Source organism: Schistocerca serialis, chromosome 4 (genome assembly GCF_023864345.2).
Source record: "Schistocerca serialis cubense isolate TAMUIC-IGC-003099 chromosome 4, iqSchSeri2.2, whole genome shotgun sequence".
Taxonomy (NCBI): Eukaryota; Metazoa; Arthropoda; class Insecta; order Orthoptera; family Acrididae; genus Schistocerca; species Schistocerca serialis.
In genome coordinates, this window is record NC_064641.1 from 808,554,200 (window position 1) to 808,574,178 (window position 19,979).

Genomic DNA, 19,979 nt, shown 5'->3' on the forward strand with positions numbered 1-19,979 from the left:
ACATTTAATTTATGTACTAAATTTGAATGTTCTGTAAATTGTAAAAATTTCTTGCGATGGCAAGTCCAAATGACTCACCATCGCTGCCAAATTTTTGCCCCCCCCAGTGGAGGGTTATGAAACACGTATGTAACGTAGCAGCGATGGTGAGGCACGTTAAAATCTTTGACCAGATAGCCTATTATCGTGGTTAGTATGCGCTTGACCGCGCGAGTGTTGCGAGCAGTACTCTGTCAGTTGTCGTTGCGAGTAGTAGCTCTGTTCAGTCGTCGTGGAGTACGCTAGTGGTCGTCATGCAGAGCAGTCGGTCAGTAGTAGCAGCCCAGTGCGGTTGTGTGATGTAGTCTGTCGGCAACACTGGTCAAGATGCTGAATGGGGTATACTGTTACTTAAGATAATCATCGGATAATGTAAAGTTCATTTATTGTAATTAATTTTCAACAAGTGCCCCCAATAATAATTTTGATTTCAAAAGCAATTTTACATAAAATTTTTATTTAATTGAAGTAACTATTTCGTTCCACTTCCCTTAAAGAAAAGTTTCAGTTTTCAGTTAAATTACAAAAAAAAAAAGAATATTATTATTTGCAATGCAGTTCCTCCAAGCCGTGCGCAAGAATAAGAGCAGAAATTTGACTAGCAGTTACAATGAGTTAAGAATTTAATTCTGATTTTTGCACAGGGCCAAAGACCGATATTTCGGTTTAATTGAATTTTCATTGTCACTGAAGTTTCATTAGCACTGAATTGACTTTCATTATTTTTGTGGGAGCTTACACCAGAGTCAGATTGCGAATTTCACATTTTTGTTGCCTTTGTCAGTACATTTCATTGCAGGGAGGTTATTCTTGGGTCCCATTTATTATTATATTTTTTATTTAAATATTTCTGTGGGGACGATATTGCTTCTTGGCTCCATTTCTATATAATATTGCCATTTTAAAATTTTTTTGGGGAGGTTACAATGTACTGTACAAAAATGATGGATGTAAGGCCTTTTCTTCAACAACTTTGTGGGTCTTCTGAGTATGCTGCATTTTTCAGACAATTCTGGTACAAGCAATGGCAAATTGTACTAAATTTTTCCATTAGTTGATCTAATCGAAATTTATTATAAATGTAGGTGTACAATGTGCGAGCCGCTAAAACTTAGAAACGAGTCTCGGTACGATTAAATCAAGTACATGGTGTAATAGCCATCTATCTCCCATCAATGGAGGCCGGCCGGAGTGGCCGAGCGGTTCTAGGCACTACCGCTACGGTCGCAGGTTCGAATCCTGCCTCGGGCATGGATGTGTGTGAGGTCCTTAGGTTAGTTAGGTTTAAGTAGTTCTAAGTTCTAGGAGACTGATGACCTCAGATGTTAAGTCTCATAGTGGTCAGAGCCATTTGAACCATTCGAACCCATCAATGAAAAAGGTCCCGTTTTTACCTGAAGATCGTGCTTTTCAAGATTTAGGGGCTGGGAAGTTTCGCCCCCTTGAAAATTATAGAACATTCGAGAACCCTGGGGAGCATTCGAGGATATTCCAGAACGATCAACGGTTTTCTAGAGAATTCTGCTACATTCCTGAATGTTGTAGAATGTTCCACATGATCCGGGATTTCCTGGAATGCTCGGTAATAGTCTCGTAAATTCCCGGAGGCTCCAGAATATTCGCGAACATACAGGAACATCCAGATCTTTGAGGAACATTCCAGAACGTTCTCGAATGTTGTGGACTGTTGTGGACCATTCGAAGCCATTTTGATATGGTATGGAATTCGCCACTGGTGGGGTTACCCATTCGTAGGGGAAACGACACGCTCAAAGGTTCAAACGTCTATATCTTATCTGTGACGAAGGGAGGAAACGAAAGAGTCGTGCACTGACTGAATAAAAACAAACAGTGAAGTGTGAGTAGTCAGAGTAATACAGTGACTGAATTTAAATCGAGAATAAGGTATGAGAAGTGCTTTAAGTGTACTTAGCGTATTTGCTAATGAAAATTTGATTTTATTTATATTTTATACAAGGCCCAGTCGTAAAAGAGGAAGAGTTCCAGCTTGTTCTGAAGCAAAACGGCCAAAACAAAAAGAGCAGCGAAGAAAAGATATAGACAAATAACGAGATGCACGTCTAAGTTCCCAACGAACAACAATAAGCAGATAAACCGAAGAACAAAGAAATGAACGGATTGAAGAATCAATGATTCAGAGGCAGTCTTATAATAAAGGACTGCGGACTAAACCCAGAAATGAAAAAATCAGCACACGAGAATCGCGGACGAGGACAAGTAGACAATACAACCCAAGAAATGAAGCTTTCCATTAAGACCTAACGAAAGTACGTAACAAAAACACGTTGTAATCGAAAAAATGGGTAACAACTCTCAGTTTTACAACGCGGAAAAGTTCAGTAGGGAAACACCAGGATTCTGAGGTATGAATGGAAAAATTCTATTTCGACCACTCGAAGCACCTTCCTAGGAATTTATGCCTTTGGTGAGCGGGGAAACTCCAGAAAGAGAACATTTTCTAAAATATAAGCGTACAACACCTACTTCCAAGTGAATTATTTCCGTGTCACTACAATCGGCATTAAAGAGATGAAATCGATAGTGTTTTTTCTTTTATCCAAGGACAAATCTATCACTACATGCTATCATTACTACCACTACCCAAGGAAGACCACAAATTTCTGCCACTACAAATATCAGTGGACTGAGACGAGAAGCACTCCAAGACGTATAGAGGATCTTACACAAATACAATCAACTGATTCACATATTTAAAACAGCACTAGATCGAATGATTTCTGATGTCTATAATGTTATAATTCAGGCCGTCAAAAGACCACCTGGAGAACAAGAACGCCGATTTAATGCACATCAGATATCTAAGTCGCCATCGTGAATGTGGACAATGAAAGCACAAGCCGTGACGTATACGGAAGAAGAGAAGAACTACAACGCATTGCAGAGATATACCGTTCATATGATGCATTTTAATATCCATTAACATTTCTGCTCAGAGACTGCGGATGTAATTTTAATGGGAAACATTCAACTTGAAAAGGGGGTAGAGAAAAACAAAAACTTTACTTCCAAGGATTTTTATGCTTACCGCTTACTGATCAGAAACATTGAAACACGCAGTCACATTTTCAACACTCGCCGTTTATTCCAACAATTCCTGGTAGATATGTATGCAAATACTGAAGCAGGACGGATGTTTTACATAAGACTGAATCAGAAGAAACTGCGCACGGAAGAATACATCCAACTTCGAGACACAATCATAAATGACGGAAATATTGCTACACTGAAACAATGCTAATCTTACACTCATCATGCATAGGAAGTCGGAGAGACTTGCATGAATACAATGAAGATGCTATGATCTACATGAGAAAATATGGATGACTTGACCTATGAGCATGAGTTTTCCGACACATACAAAGGAGTTTTATTGAAGTCATAACAAAATACCACACGCTGGATGTGCATAATCCAATGCAAAAATGAGGACTGCTTCACTCACGCAATCTCATATGGCTACGCGACAGATTTCAACCCATGGATATCGATAAAGTCATCGAGCGTGAGTTTCCCAACCCACAATAAGATCCGAACTGTACGACGTAGTGGAGCAAAACATGAATCACGAACTATGCGGGTCATTAAACGCCAATTCGACATGAATGTGTGATGGGAAATGTACAAAAATACCCAAGTCCATACTTGGATGACACACAAACAACATCTCATGGCTATTCCATATACATAAAACAATCACCTAAAAAGTTTGGGCCGCATGGGGTAGCCGCACGGTCTCAGGCGCAATGCCACGGTTCCCCAGTTGCCTCTGTCGGAGGTTTGAGTCCTCCCTGGTCATGCGTTTGTGTGTTGCCCTTAGCGTAGATCAGTTCTAGTTAGATTAAGTAGCGTGTAAGCCTAGGCAGCGATGAGCTCAGCTATTTTGTTCCATAGGACCTTATCAAAAATTTCCACATTTAAAATGTTTGGCTCCGCAGCAAGAATAAGAATATGAGGCAGTAACCAACTGGAAATAAATAATCACTGGATAGTACCATATAACACACTATTTCCTAAAATGTTGCAAGCACAAGTAAATGTACAATAATTCAATTCAGTGAAATCCATCAAATATATTCTTAAGTATGTGAAGAAGGGCAATGACACGTCAGCATTTCAAATAGTAAAAGACAGAAAATTTCCGCCGCACGGGGTAGTCGCGCGATCTGAGGCGTCTTGTCACGTTTCTCGCGGCTGCCCCCATCGGAGGTTCGAGTCCTCCCTCGGACATGGGTATATATATATATATATATATATATATATATATATATATATATATATATATATATATATATGTGTGTGTGTGTATGTGTGTGTGTGTGTGTGTGTGTGTGTGGGTGTGTGTGCGTTGTCCTTAGCACACGTTAGTTTCATTTAGATTAAGTAGCGTGTAAGCTTAGGGGATGACGACCTCAGCAGTTTAGTCCCACAGGACCTTACCACAGAAAAAGAGAATTACCAAAGAGAAACGACGAGATCCTTATCTTCCAAAAGGGGAGATACATCGAGAGTAACGAAGCAGCCTGTCGGATTTTTGATTTCCCCATACACCAACGCGAATCAACTGTGCAACACGTAGCAGTAAATTTCACAAATGGACAGAGAGCAACTGAGCCAATCCGATTTCGTGGAAACATTACTGTACATCGACGTCCCAAAGTATTCTACGTGGAATACAAGGAAAAGCTTTTCAACGACGAAACAAGAAATTGCAATATAAGATATTCCAAGAATCATGAAAACTGACGCACTAGGCCGAGGGTACACCGTACGTCCGAACAACGCCGAAAGTATGTATCTCTGGATGTTGCTAGACGAAACACGGGGACTAACAAGTTTTTCTGATCGCTAAACTGTTGACAGTTCGGAATGCCAGACGTATTGAGAACCATGCCAACTCTTAGGGCTACTGGAAAACGAAAACCACTGGTAACTAACACTACCAGAAGCCACACTCACAGCGTTAGCTGAACAAATGAAAGCGTTATTGGCCATAATTATAGCAACATGTAACCCATCGAACCCAAAACACGTATGGGACTCCTTCAAAGAGGGTATGAGTTATGAGATACTGGACCAAATATGATAAGCTCACCCTGAGCTTATGGCTGTGTGCGCTGCCGTATAGGCGGGTGACCTTGAAGCGGACTTAGCCGCCGGGAGCTGCCGGGCGCAACACGGGCCCTAGTTTTACTAGGCCCGTGTTGCTGGAAAACTCGCTTCCGGTCGGTTGCGCAACACTGATAAGGCGCGCTGACGGCGGTGGTGCTGGAAGTCGTGACGTCATATCGCTTGATAACTGTGCGTAGAGGCAGCTGCACGCTCATTCGACTCGTAGCAGCCTCACGGAGCACACAGCCATGCGTTGCAAGAGGAGAAGGGTAAATCGACGGTCTAGAATGCCAGTGTACAAGACTGTTATCATCAGATTTAACGACGAAATCTTCAATGAAACACTCATCCACCTAGAAGACTAGCGTTTAACAATAAACAACCAGATCTTAGTACAACGTGGGATGAGAGCACCACGAAAAGATGCTATCAATGTATTAAAATCAGAAATTACAAAGGCAAAAAGCTAGATAATCAGCAAACTACATTAATACATTGCTCACAACGAACCACTCCTCAATGACAATTGAAATTAAATTTACAACGTTATCATGGATGGGATCCACAAAAAGTCCGGAGGAATTATTTACTTTGACGCACCAGGCTGCACCGGGAAAATGTTTCTAATAAAACTATTGCTCGCGGAAATACATCCTAAACAACACATCGCGATTGCACTGGAATCATCCGACACTGCTGCCACTCTTATGGAAGGAGATAGAACTGCCCATTCCACATTACAAGTGCCGTTGAATAGAGCCGAAGAACATTTCCAGGTATGTAAAATTTAATGTATATATGGACGAGGTGAACTTCTGTAATGAATGCACACACGCATATAAAAATCACTTGGAGCCATTTCACAACATACAAGACTTGCGAGGAAACTCTGAAGCGATGGCTGGAGCTCTACTCGTACTCTCAGGAGATTTTCAAACAACACTTCTACTTATCCCCAAGTCAACACCAGCAGACAAGGTCAATGCATGCATAAAAAAGTTCCATCTCTGACCACTCTTAGAAATTGTTGTGGGTTGGCAGGAGAGCCAACACCGTGATGTTAGAGGAAGCCGAAAGGCACGCGTTTTAGCTTACGCAGGCTGGCGTGAGGTCTTGAACAGGTCAAGGTAATTAGACTTTAGCAAAAAACGGACGTAGCTGGTGGAATACTTAACTTTAATCTATAAATGGTGAACGTCGCTGTTGAGGGTACATGTTTTACAGTATCTAACTGGTAATGACGTCTTGCTAGGTCGTAGCAAATGACGTAGCTGAAGGCTATGCTAACTATCGTATCGGCAAATGAGAGCGTATTTTGCCAGTGAACCATCGCTAGCAAAGTCGGTTGTAAAACTGGGGCGAGTGCTAGGAATTCTCTCTAGACCTGCCGTGTGGCGGCGCTCGGTCTGCAATCACTGATAGTGGAGACACGCGGGTCCGACGTATACTAACGGACCACGGCCGATTTAGAGGCTACCACCTAGCAAGTGTGGTGTCTGGCAGTGACACCACATAAATACTGCAACTAACAAAAAATATTTGAGATGAACTATCGAAAGCAACATAAACATAGAAAAAGTCTTGGAGACGAACAAATGTAGCGTGAACGAAATGTAGTGTGAGGAGGGCTATCCGGAGGCCTTCAATTAATTCGAAAGTAAAGTTCTATGTACTGACTTGGCAGAAAATCCTATGAAATTTTGGTCTTATGTTAAAGCAGTAGGTGCTACGGTCGCAGGTTCGAATCCTGCCTCGGGCATGGATGTGTGTGATGTCCTTAGGTTAGTTAGGTTTAAGTAGTTCTAAGTTCTAGGGGACTAATGACCACAGCAGTTGAGTCCCATAGTGCTCAGAGCCATTTGAACCATTTTTTTAAAGCAGTAGGTGGATCAAAACAAAATGTCCAGACACTCTGCGACCAAAGTGGTACAGAAACAGAGGATGAGAGACTAAAGGCCGAAAAACTAAATGTCTTTTTCCAAAGCTGTTTCACAGAGGAAGACTGCACTGTAGTTCTTTCTCAAGATTGTCGCACACATGACTAAATGGTAGATATCGAAATAGAGGGCAGAGGGATGGAGAAACAATTAAAATCGCTCAAAAGAGGAAAGGCCGCTGGGCCTGATGGGATACCAGTTCGATTTTACTCAGTGTACACGAAGGAACTTGACCCTCTCCCCCCTCACCCGTCCTTCTTGCAGCGGTGTACCGTAGGTCTCTAGAAGAGCGTAGAGTTCCAAAGGATTGGGAAAGGGCACAGGTCACCCCGTTTTCTGGAAGGGACGTAGAACATATGTGCAGAACTATAGATCTATATCTCTAACGTCGACCAATTGTAGAATTTTAGAACACGTATTATGTTCGAGTATAATTACTTTTCTGGATACTAGAAATCTACTCTTTAGGAAACAGCATGGGTTACGAAAAAGACGTTCGTGTGAAACCCAGCTCGCGCTATTCGTCCACGCAACTCAGAGGGCCATAGACACGGGTTCCCAGGTAAATGCCGTGTTTCTTGATTTCCGCAAGGCGTTCGATACAGTTCCCCACAGTAGTTTAATGAACAAAGTAAGAGCATATGGTCTATCAGATCAATTTTGTGACTGGATTGAAGAGTTCCTAGGTAACAGAACGCAGCATGTCATTCTCAATTGAGAGAAGTTTTCTGAAGTTAGAGTGATTTCAGGTGTGCTGCAGGGGAGTGTCGTAGGACCGTAACTATTCACAATATACATAAATGACCTTGTGGATCACATTGGAAGTTCACAGAGGCTTTTTGCAGATGATACTGTAGTATATCGAGAGGTTGTAACAGTGGAAAATCATACTGAAATGCAGAAGGATCTGCAACGAATAGACGCATGGTGCAAGGAACGGCAATTGAATCTCAATGTAGACAAGTGTAATGTTCTGCGAATACATAGACAGAAAGATCCTTTATCATTTAGCTACAATATACCAGGTCAGCAACTGGAAGCAGTTAATTCCATAAATTATCTAGGAGTAGGCATTAGGAGTGATTTAAAATGGAATGATCATATAAAGTTGATCGTCGATAAAGCAGATGCAAGACTGAGATTCATTGGAAGAATCCAATGGAAATGCAATCCGTAAACCAAGGAAGTAGGTTACAGTACGCTTGTTCACTCACTGCTTGAATATTGCTCACCAGTGTGGGATCCGTACCAGATGAGGTTGACAGAAGAGATAGAGAAGATCCAACGGAGAGCAGCGCGCTTCGTTACAGGATCATTTAGTAATCGCGAAAGCGTTATGGAGATGATAGATAAATTCCAGTGGACGACTTTGAAGGAGAGATGCTCAGTATCTCGGTATGGGCTTTTGTTGAAGTTTCGAGAACATACCTTCGCCGAGGTGTCAAGCAGTATATTGCTGCCTCCTACGTATATCGCGCGAACAGACCATGAGGATAAAATCAGGGAGATTAGAGCCCACACATAGGCATACCGACAATCTTTCTTTCCAGGAACAATATGACACTGGAATAGAAGGTAGTACCGATAGAGGTACTCAAAGTGCCCTCCGCCACACACCGTCAGGTGGTATCACTCCGCAAGATGTAGATGTAGATGTAGAAAGACGAAACCACAGCACATTTTGTTCAACAACTTTTACAAATTGGTGAAGGCGCATATCTTACTGACCGGACGATCGGCCTAATTAAACTGAAGAATTATTTTTGCAACGTAACCACTGCTGAAAACAAGTTCATCCACCAAATTTACGCAAACATTTTACACAACTATTCCGGTCCGAACTGGCTATTTGAAAGGGCAATTTTGGCAAATATTAATAATGATGTCGAATATGTCGTCTTTAATATTCAAAACAAAATTCCCAATGAGGAGAGAATATACGAATCGTTCGACAAGATGGTACACGTTGAGGAAAGTGTGAAATTGCCTACAGAATTCCTAGTCTCCTTACAAGCTCCAGAAATGCCAATACACTGTCTTCGACTTCAACCTGGATTCCGATCAGGCCGGCTGGAGTGGCCGTGCGGTTCTAGGCGCTACTTTCTGGAGCCGAGCGACCACTACGGTCGCTGGTTCGAATCCTGCATCGGGCATGGATGTGTGTGATGTCCTTAGATTAGTTAGATTTTATTAGTTCCAAGTTCTAGGCGACTGGTGACCTCAGAAGTTAAGTCGCATAGTGCTCAGAGACATTTGAACCATTTGATTCCGATCACATCACTGAGAAATCTCAGTTCACCAAAACTAAGTAACGGAACATGGATGATCGTCAAACAAATGTCGAACTTAGGACTGAAAAGTATAAAGGATGCAAATTACTTATTCCCAGTATACTACTTAGCGCAACATACTGCCATTCAAATTTAAAAGAGTGCTTTTTCGCATCAATTTAGCCTACTATTTTACAATTAACCAAGCGGAACGACAAACTTTATGATATTGCGCCGTCAATCTCAAGGACTCCTGCTTCTCTAACGATCAACAATACGTAGCTTCGAGTAGGAAACCTGCTATTAACAAGTACTGTAAATAGTTAGAATATGTTTTCAATAATTTTCTTTTGCTTCTTATACGTCAATGTTTATTCTTTATTTCAACTACCACACAATCTCAAATCAGCTTCCTGAGTGAAGGCGGGTACCCAGGTAGTAGACGATAAATTTCATGAATTTTGTTGTTGTGATGAGAAAGTGTGCTCTGATGAAACTATGCTGCCCTTTAGAGGAGGGCTGTGGTTTCGGCAGTACATTGCGGTGAAAGGTCGTTAAGTACCAGCCCATTCAAGCTGCGTTTTTAGGGACGTATGAAAGTATATACTAGAAAGGAGATTGCTCCTGCAGGTAGTGAAGTGTCTTCCAGAGTTGCGATGCAGTTGTTGCGTCCATTGTTGAACGTCTGACGCAATCTGTACGTCAACAACTATTACACAATTGTTCCCATAGCCAATAAGTTAAACGAACATTCAACCTACATCTTTGGTACACTGAGGTGTAACGGAAAGTGTAGTCCTATGTCCATAGCGAAAAGAAAGGTCAGAGAAGCTGAAATATTAAGCAGGCAGTGTAACATGGAAGTTACTGTAGGAAAATGGAAGGCCAAGAGAGATGACTTGTTTCTGAGCGCTACAGAAGTTTCAGAAATGGTAACTACGACCTCAGGAAAAAGAGAAACCAGAAAACCATCCACAATTTTTGAATATCATACCACAAAATCCTCCATAGATGTGTCACATGACATGAGTATAATGCCTCAGCTTCACGTAAAGGTTTGAAATGGTACCGCAAAATTGTATTCGAGGTCTCCACCGTGCTTACGCTATCTACAAACAGATAAATTAACAAGAATGTGCAAGTAACTGAATTTGAAGAGAACGCATTTTCATTGGTAAGCATTGGAAAACCGAAAGATTTGTCATGTTCATCAAGAACACTACGAACATCAAGGTTACGGAACCATGTCTTACAAGAAACTGGTAGCAGGAGAAACAGTTGCCCATAATGGTACCGAAGAATTTCTGAAAAACTTGTTCGAGCTTGACTTGTACAGAAATCAAAGCAATTCGTCATGGATTGTCAGAATGAAAAGTGCACGTACTTGTAACTTTTTTTTTTTACTCGCACTTGGTAAGTAAAGCAAGCAGCCTATTAACTGATTGAAATATACTGCTACATATGATGCGAATTTGTAAACCAATTTGTTAAAGTATCAATATTCAACATTTATATTATTTTGACTCTATTCATAAGAAGACATAAATTTCTTTCGTCTGAACTGCTGGAATGAGTATTGATTTGTTATTAAAAGTTGTGCATGGGCTAACAGGAATGAATTTAACTTCGCAGGCCACGTGTCTAACAATTATACACACGCAAGAAAGGACTCGGTATGATAGAGTGATTCATGTTTGGCAGCCAGCGTGTTAAGACACTTTATCCCAAAGGTTGCGGTGTACGAGAATAAGAAAAGAATTTAATATACTAACAAATATGTAATAGATTATACAGGGTGTTAGGTGTATAAGTGGAAGTATTGTGGTCATGTACTTAATATGTACCCGCTTCAGTGTGTTAGTTTTTTACCCTGTGTCTAACAATCATCCCGCAAACATGTCACATTATTCTCTACCTAACCTTTTTTGTACGGTCCTTGCTGCACCAGTAAAAGGACTACATCTGTCACAAGAGACTAGCCGTTTTGCTCACATGCACGCTCACTTGAACACCTGAAATTCTGCGCTGCGAAAAAGTAGGCATTAATGGCTTCTTCATGCCACATGTACTTGGAGGTACGAACCAACCTACAAAGTACGGCTTCCGGTATATATAACTGTTACTCTGCAAATGAAGTAAATACTGTTGTAATGATTTTCAGTGCACAGTACTCAGTCACCTATAAAAACATCTGATCTTATACTCCTAACATTCTGTATAATATAAAAGCGAAACATTTATGGCAAAAAGCTTACAGCCTTTGATACAGATATATACCTGTTCAACAGTAGGCCGCTAGGAAGCCACTGTAACTGTGACCGAAACGACGGTGCTTTGAACAGTATAGTTCTTTACATTGTCGCATGGTACGATAGTCAGAAAACTGTTATTTCAGTTGACTTTTTTCATGGAAGTCTGCGCATTTATATTAGCCTTTCATACGCCTCCGAGCAGTTGAGGTAGTTTTTGATATAATTGTTTTGCTTGTGCTTGTGATGTATATCATCAGTAATAAACCAAATTTATGCACACATCAGATTGCGGTACGTGATCGGAATCTTCCTATCATAGAACTCCCTGTATTTGACAAGTCTCCATTCCGCTTCTTCCCATGCTTACTGAATGCTGTTTAGTGCAGGCATACGAGTGAAGATAGTTCAAAGTAGTGTACCTGATAAATTGGATCTTACATCAACATATTGCCAAGTGTCTTCGTCGACTACCATTTATTCTACTTAACTAAGTAGTACACTGGAACACGTGAGGCAATACTGACCTTACGACTTATCTTAGAAGAAAGATTAAGGAAAGGCAAACCTACGTTTCTAGCATTTGTAGACTTAGAGAAAGCTTTTGACAATGTTGACTGGAATACTCTCTTTCAAATTCTAAAGGTGGCAGGGGTAAAATACAGGGAGCGAAAGGCTATTTACAATTTGTACAGAAACCAGGTGGCAGTTATAAGAGTCGAGGGGCATGAAAGAGAAGCAGTGGTTGGGAAGGGAGTAAGACAGGGTTGTAGCCTCTCCCCGATGTTGTTCAATCTGTATATTGAGCAAGCAGTAAAGGAAACAAAAGAAAAATTCGGAGTAGGTATTAAAATTCATGGAGAAGAAATAAAAACTTTGAGGTTCGCCGATGACATTGTAATTCTGTCAGAGACAGCAAAGGACTTGGAAGAGCAGTTGAATGGAATGGACAGTGTCTTGAAAGGAGGATATAAGATGAACATCAACAAAAGCAAAACAAGGATAATGGAATGTAGTCTAATTAAGTCGGGTGATGCTGAGGGAATTAGATTAGGAAATGAGGCACTTAAAGTAGTAAAGGAGTTTTGCTATTTGGGGAGCAAAATAACTGATGATGGTCGAAGTAGAGAGGATAGTAGGCTGGCAATGGCAAGGAAAGCGTTTCTGAAGAAGAGAAATTTGTTAACATCCAGTATTGATTTAAGTGTCAGGAAGTCATTTCTGAAAGTATTCGTATGGAGTGTAGCCATGTATGGAAGTGAAACATGGACGATAAATAGTTTGGACAAGAAGAGAATAGAAGCTTTCGAAATGTGGTGCTACAGAAGAATGCTGAAGATTAGATGGGTAGATCACATAACTAATGAGGAAGTATTGAATAGGATTGGGGAGAAGAAAAGTTTGTGGCACAACTTGACCAGAAGAAGGGATCGGTTGGTAGGACATGTTCTGAGGCATCAAGGGATCACCAATTTAGTATTGGAGGGCAGCGTGGAGGGTAAAAATCGTAGAGGGAGACCAAGAGATGAATACACTAAACAGATTCAGAAGGATGTAGGTTGCAGTAGGTACTGGGAGATGAAAAAGCTTGCACAGGATAGAGTAGCATGGAGAGCTGCATCAAACCAGTCTCAGGACTGAAGACCACAACAACAACAACAAGTAGTACTCGGAATACTTCGTGTATATTCTCGATTACACAAAGCAAGATCTCTAATGGGAATGACCACAAAAGTGTCCAACAAGCGGAGCGTCAGCAGTATATCTTCCAGTATCCAAATCCTACAATATCCTAGTGGACGTGGTGATCTCTTCGATTCGGTGATTCAGTAACACGCTAGGATTTTTCATGGTTCAGAATGGTTCAAATGGGTCTGAGCACTATGGGAATTAACATCTGAGGTCATCAGTCCCCTAGGACATAGAACTATTTAAACCTAACTAACCCAAGGACATTACACACATCCATGCCCCAGGCAGGATTCGAACCTGGGACCGTTGCTGTCGCGCGGTTCCAGACTGAAGCGCCTAGAACCACTCGGCCACACAGGCCGGCGATTTTTCTTGTGTGTACAGGATGTGTATCATAATGTTTTGATGATTTCTGATTTGAGGAACAGACAAATTGATCGCAATACAAAACCCAACATTTTACACAACGTATAACATTTATTCAAGTTTACTTATGAAATATTTCCTATGGGTGTGTGTGTTGTCCATATCGTAAGTTAGTTTAAGTTAGATTAAGTAGTGTGTAGGCTTAGTGACCGATGACCGAAGCAGTTTGGTCCCATAAGACCTTACCATACATTTCCAAATACTTCCTCGGACAAAATACGACTATGCGTGGCTACATTATACTCGAGGTGTTCCATTGAATTTTTCAAAATATTATTATTAATTATTGGAGGAATTCTAGAAAACTCATCGCGAATTCGATCTTTTAAATGTTGCAAGCTTCTCAGCTGGTCGGAGAACACTCTCGCTTTCAAATAATCCCGTGGGTAAACGTATGGCACGATTAAATCAATTGAGCGAGGCGACCATTCTACACAAGAGCGTTTGGGAATTGTGCGTTTACCGAAAACGCCACAGAGAATTTGCAAGGGCTTGTTGTATGAGCGGTACGTCGCGTCGTCTTCTTGGAACCAAGTTTTCGAACCGAACGACGAGGGCTTGCCTGTAAATTGATACGCACTCGTTCGACGTTCTCGTGAGTTCGGAGGTTTTCCGAGGGATTGTTGATTTCCGATTCGATGCGCTAGCTGCTGCACGGAAGTTTCCTACCGAGTTCACTATTGCTGTACTATCAGGAGTCGGACATCGCAGCTAGAATCTTGAAATGCCTACGAAAGGCACCTTTCACGTACAAGATACTTTCGCTATAGCGAAAACAGCTCTCCACGCCTTGGTTACTGACTTGAATATCCAATGAAACTTGACCGTCAGCGTTACTAATACACAGCGCCATAGTCGCTGTCTTCTTTTTAGTGCTCGTTATTAAAATTTGAATTCATGAAACATTTGGAACACCCTGTATTACGAGGTGCATTCAAGTTCTAAGGCCACCGATTTTTTTTATCCAGACTAGAAAGAGATAGAAACATGCACATTGTTTTAAAATGAGGCCACGTTCATTGTCAATACGTCCCAGAGATGGCAGCACCGTACGGCAGATGGAATTTTACCGCCAGCGGCGAGAATGAGAACTGTCTTAAATACTTAAAATGGCGACGTTTTCCTTACTTGAACAGAGTGCAATCATTCGTTTTCTGAATTTGCGTGGTGTGAAACCAATTGAAATTCATCGACAGTTGAAGGAGACATGTGGTGATGGAGCTATAGATGTGTCGAAAGTGCGTTCGTGGGTGCAACAGTTTAATGAAGGCAGAACATCGTGTGTCAACAAACCGAAACAACCTCGGGCTCACACAAGCCGGTCTGACGACATGCTCGAGAAAGTGGAGAGAATTGTTTTGGGGGATCGCCGAATGACTGTTGAACAGATCGCCTCCAGAGTTTGCATTTCTGTGGGTTCTGTGCACACAATCCTGCATGACGACCTGAAAATGCGAAAAGTGTCATCCAGGTGGGTGCCACAAATGCTGATGGACGACCACACAGCTGCCCATGTGGCATGTTGCCAAGCAATGTTGACATGCAACGACAGCATGAATGGGACTTTCTTTTCGTCGGTTGTGACAATGGATGAGACGTGGATTCCATTTTTCAATCCGGAAACAAAGCGCCAGTAAGCTCAATGGAAGCACACAGATTCACCGCCACCAAAAAATTTCGGGTAACCGTCAGTGCTGAAAAAACGATGGTGTTCATGTTCTGGGACAGCGAGGGCGTAATCCTTACCCATTGCGTTCCAAAGGGCACTACGGTAACAGGTGCATCCTACGAAAATGTTTTGAAGAACAAATTCCTTCCTGCACTGCAACAAAAACGTCCGGGAAGGGCTGTGCGTGTGCTGTTTCACCAAGACAACGCACCCGCACATCGAGCTAACGTTACGCAACAGTTTCTTCGTGATAACAACTTTGAAGTTATTCCTCATGCTCCCTACTCACCTGACCTGGCTCCTAGTGACTTTTGGCTTTTTCCAACAATGAAAGACACTCTCTGTGGCCGCACATTCACCAGCCGTGCTGCTATTGCCTCAGCGATTTTCCAGTGGTCAAAACAGACTCCTAAAGAAGCCTTCGCCGCTGCCATGGAATCATGGCGTCAGCGTTGTGAAAAATGTGTACGTCTGCAGGGCGATTACGTCGGGAAGTAACGGCAGTTTCATCGATTTCGGGTGAGTAGTTAATTAGAAAAAAGATCGGAGGCCTTAGAACTTGAATGCACCTCGTATTAGCCGAATGTACGTTATCGGGAGATCTTCTGATAGATATCGCGGTATATCTCCGTTCTTGGAGACACTTAGGCAACAGTTACCTTGAATTAAGAGTTATATAATCATACTTCCTGATTACAGTGGATCGATTCTCATAAGCTATAATGACTAAGTACAGCACTCACACATTCAAGAATAACTTTTTGCGTTTGCTATAGGTCCACTTAATTTCATGTTGCGTTGTTGTTGTCGTTGTTGTCTGTTTCTTCACACATCTGCTCTCCATTCGAGTGTCCGACTGAGTGGAGAAACATGTCCGATGAACACAATCAAACAAAGGTTAGCATCACTTCGGTTCCGAGAGTTCAGGAACCTGTACAGAAAATTGGAATAGAGATTAACATAACCATCATTCCCACCCTTTTTATAGTTCACGAAAACCACGCATTCCATGTTGCACAACCATACAGAGAGACCTTCAGGGGTGTTGACCCAGACTGCTGTGCACACCGCTACCTCTACTGCCCAGTAGCACGTCGTCTTCCTGTATTTGTCGTTGCATACTATTCAAAATGTTCAAATGTATGTGAAATCTTATGGGACTTAACTGCTAAGGTCATCAGTCCCTAAGGTTACACACTACTTGACCTAAATTATCCTAAGAACAAACACACAAAACCATGGCCGAGGGAGGACTCGAACATCCACCGGGACCAGCCACACAGTCCATGACTGCAGCGCCTTAGACCGCTCGGCTAATCCATCGCGCGGCATACGATTCACAAGTTCATTAAGGCACAGGTCTAGATTCTCCCACTCCTCAACGGCGATTCGGCGTAGATCCTTCAGAGTGGTTGGTGGGTCACGTCGTCCACAAACAGCCCTTTTCAATCTATCCAAGGCATATTCGATAGGGTTCAAGTCTGGAGAACATGCTGGCCACTCTGGTCGAGCGATGTTGTTGTCCTGAAGGAAGTCATTCGCAAAATGTGCACGATGGGGTCGCGAATTGTCCTCCATGAAGAGGAATGCCTAGGCAATACGCTGCCGATATGGTTGCACCATCGGTCGGAGGATGGCATTCACTTATCGTGCAGCCGTTACGGCGCCTTCCATGACCTCCAGCGGTGTACGTCGGCCCCACATAGTGCCACCCCAAAACAGCGGGGAATCCCCACCTTGCTGCACTCGCTGAACAGTGTGTCCAAGGCAATCAGCCTGCCAGTGTTGCCTATAAACAGTTCTCCGGCGATAGTCTGGTTAAAAGCATATGGGACACTTATCGGTGAAGAGAACGTGATGCCGAACGTGAGCGGTCCATTCGGCATGTTGTTGGGCCCATCTGTACCAAGTGCATGATGTCGTGGTTGCAAAGATGGACCTCGCCATGGATGTCGGGAGTGAACTTGCGCATCATGCAGCCTACTGCGCACAATTCCAGTCGTAACACGACATCTTGTGGCTGCACGAAAAGCATTATTCAACATCGTGGCGTTGGTGTCACGGTTCCTCGGAGCCATAATCCGTAGGAACCGGTCATCCACTGCAGTAGCAGCTCTTGGGCGGCCTGAGCGAGGCATGCCATCGACAGAACAATATCGATCTTGTCCACTCCGAGACACCTCGACACTTCCTTTGTTGAGAGCCCTCCCTGGCACAAAGTAAGAATGCGGTCGCTATCGAATGCGGTATTGATCGTCTAGGCGTGGTTGAACTACAGATTACACGAGCCCTGTACCTCCCTCCTCGTGAAATGACTGGAACTGATCGGCTGTCGGACACTCTGCGTGTAATATGCGCTGCTCATGCAAATTATTTATTTCTTTGGACGTGTTTAGTGACACTTTGAACAGTCAACATCTGTCTTCAGGAGTTCGTGGTACCGGTATGACGCAAATCGTTTTTGATGCATGTACACATAAAATGTCATGTTCGTTGTTTTATTTTCTCGTTTTGTAGATATTTTATCCAACCTCTCTATTTTAAAATGCATCAAACAGTACTGACCACTGGAAGTGCATACCATTAGCAGTACCAAATTGTGATCCGCAAAATGTCGCAGCGCGCGTGAGAGAATATTTCGAGAGAGGAGCTAATTTAATGAACGCTCTAAATGTGGGTCGTGCGGCGCCAATTAACACGCCCGCGCGGAAATAGCTCGCCACCTGGGCACTCACACACTCTGCTGCGTGGGAGATTCAATTTCACCAGTGGCGCTGCACCCGGTAACGCGTCAAACTGCACTGATTGACAATGTGTCCAAATCTCACAGCCATCTGATATTCATCAATAGTCGCAATGGGAATTAGATACCGGTAGGCGTTATCTGTGGCACTGTAATTACAAGATGCTGCACAATAGTAGAAGTGGCGATTTCATGTCTCTCTGTACTTATCTCAGCGACCTTGATAGTAAAAAGGATAAGACCATTACTGTCTAGAAATAAAATTTATGATCCATTTCTTGGAATTTTATATTGTATGTGTGTTTGGTTAGTTAGGACACAACTTACACCAAGGGAGCCAGTTTCTATTACCGTTTTAACAGGACCTTTAGTAAGGTACTGCGTATGCTTTGATAGACCGTGAAAAGTCATGTAAGGAGAGGATACAATTATTTTTACAGAACTAAACGGGAAAGTTCTCAGTGAGGTGTAGGGAAGGGTAGTGGCCTACTCTCATCCTCCTGCAACCGAACGTTAAATTTTCCGCAGAAGACTCGCTTTGACTAGTAGCAAGTCTATCCAGGACCACCTGTCGTTTATTCTCAATACTCTTTAGTCATTAACATGTGCGACGCTTAGGTCGTTGATGCGCACAGGGAATTATTTTTCCAGTCAAAAGATTTATTATACAGAGATACACGTCTTCTTGTTTTTATCGACCCACACATATATTGTGGCTCCAAGCCATCACTTACAAAGCATAGTGTAGGTATGTACACTTTCAGAAGTATAAATACTCATAAAATTAGAAAGAAAATTATCTTTAGCGATTTTAGTTCATTCTGTAAGGATATCTGGAGAGAGGGACAAACAGTTCTATAGGAATGTAGTTGTCTGATATTACCACATGATTTTCATAATTCCATTTTGGTAAAAATGGAATAAAGTTTTTCTGTGGGCTGTTGCTATTCACACTTGGCACCTCAATGATTAACTGATTCTAGTACAATGTCGACTCTTTTCAAGTCTTTGTACAGAGCACACCCTGTGGATCCCATTTGAACACCTGGTGTAGGTATTGGTACCTCTTAGCATCTGCCATATCCCATTCCTTATGTGCGCGGGGACTGATTAAAAACGCTCAGGCGCTCTGAAGCTACACCATTAAGCTCTCGCCTCAAAGAGTTCCTACAGACTATAGTACTTCTTTCCAGACTGCATGCCGTATGAATACTAAGTGTGGCTGAGCCTGTTATAGGTGTCCCTTATTAACGCTTAGTTTATACACTTGATGCCCCTGTCTCTCTCACAAAAACATACACACACACACACACACACACACACACACACACACACACATTTCCAACTCATACCCAAAGATTATTGCCATACACACAGTGACTTTTCAAAGTAGTGTCACTGTGTACTACAAATATCTTAAAGAATATATATATGTATGGGCCAAATATCTCACCAAATAAGCGTGAAATGAAAAAACTTCAAAGAACGAAATTTGTCTAGCTTGAAGGGGGAAACCAGATGGCGCAATGGTAGGCCTGCTAGATGGCGCTGCCATAGGTCAAACGGAGATCAACTGCGCTTTCTTAAATAGGAACTGCTCTTTTTTATTTCATATTCGTATAGTTCGTAGGGAAATATGGATGTTTTAGTTGGACCACTATTTTCGGTTTGTGATAGATGGCGCTGTAATAGTCACAAACGTATAATTACGTGGTATCACGTAACATTCCGTCAGTGCGGACGGTATTTGCTTCGTGATACATTACCCGTGTTAAAATGGACCGTTTACCAATTGCGGAAAAG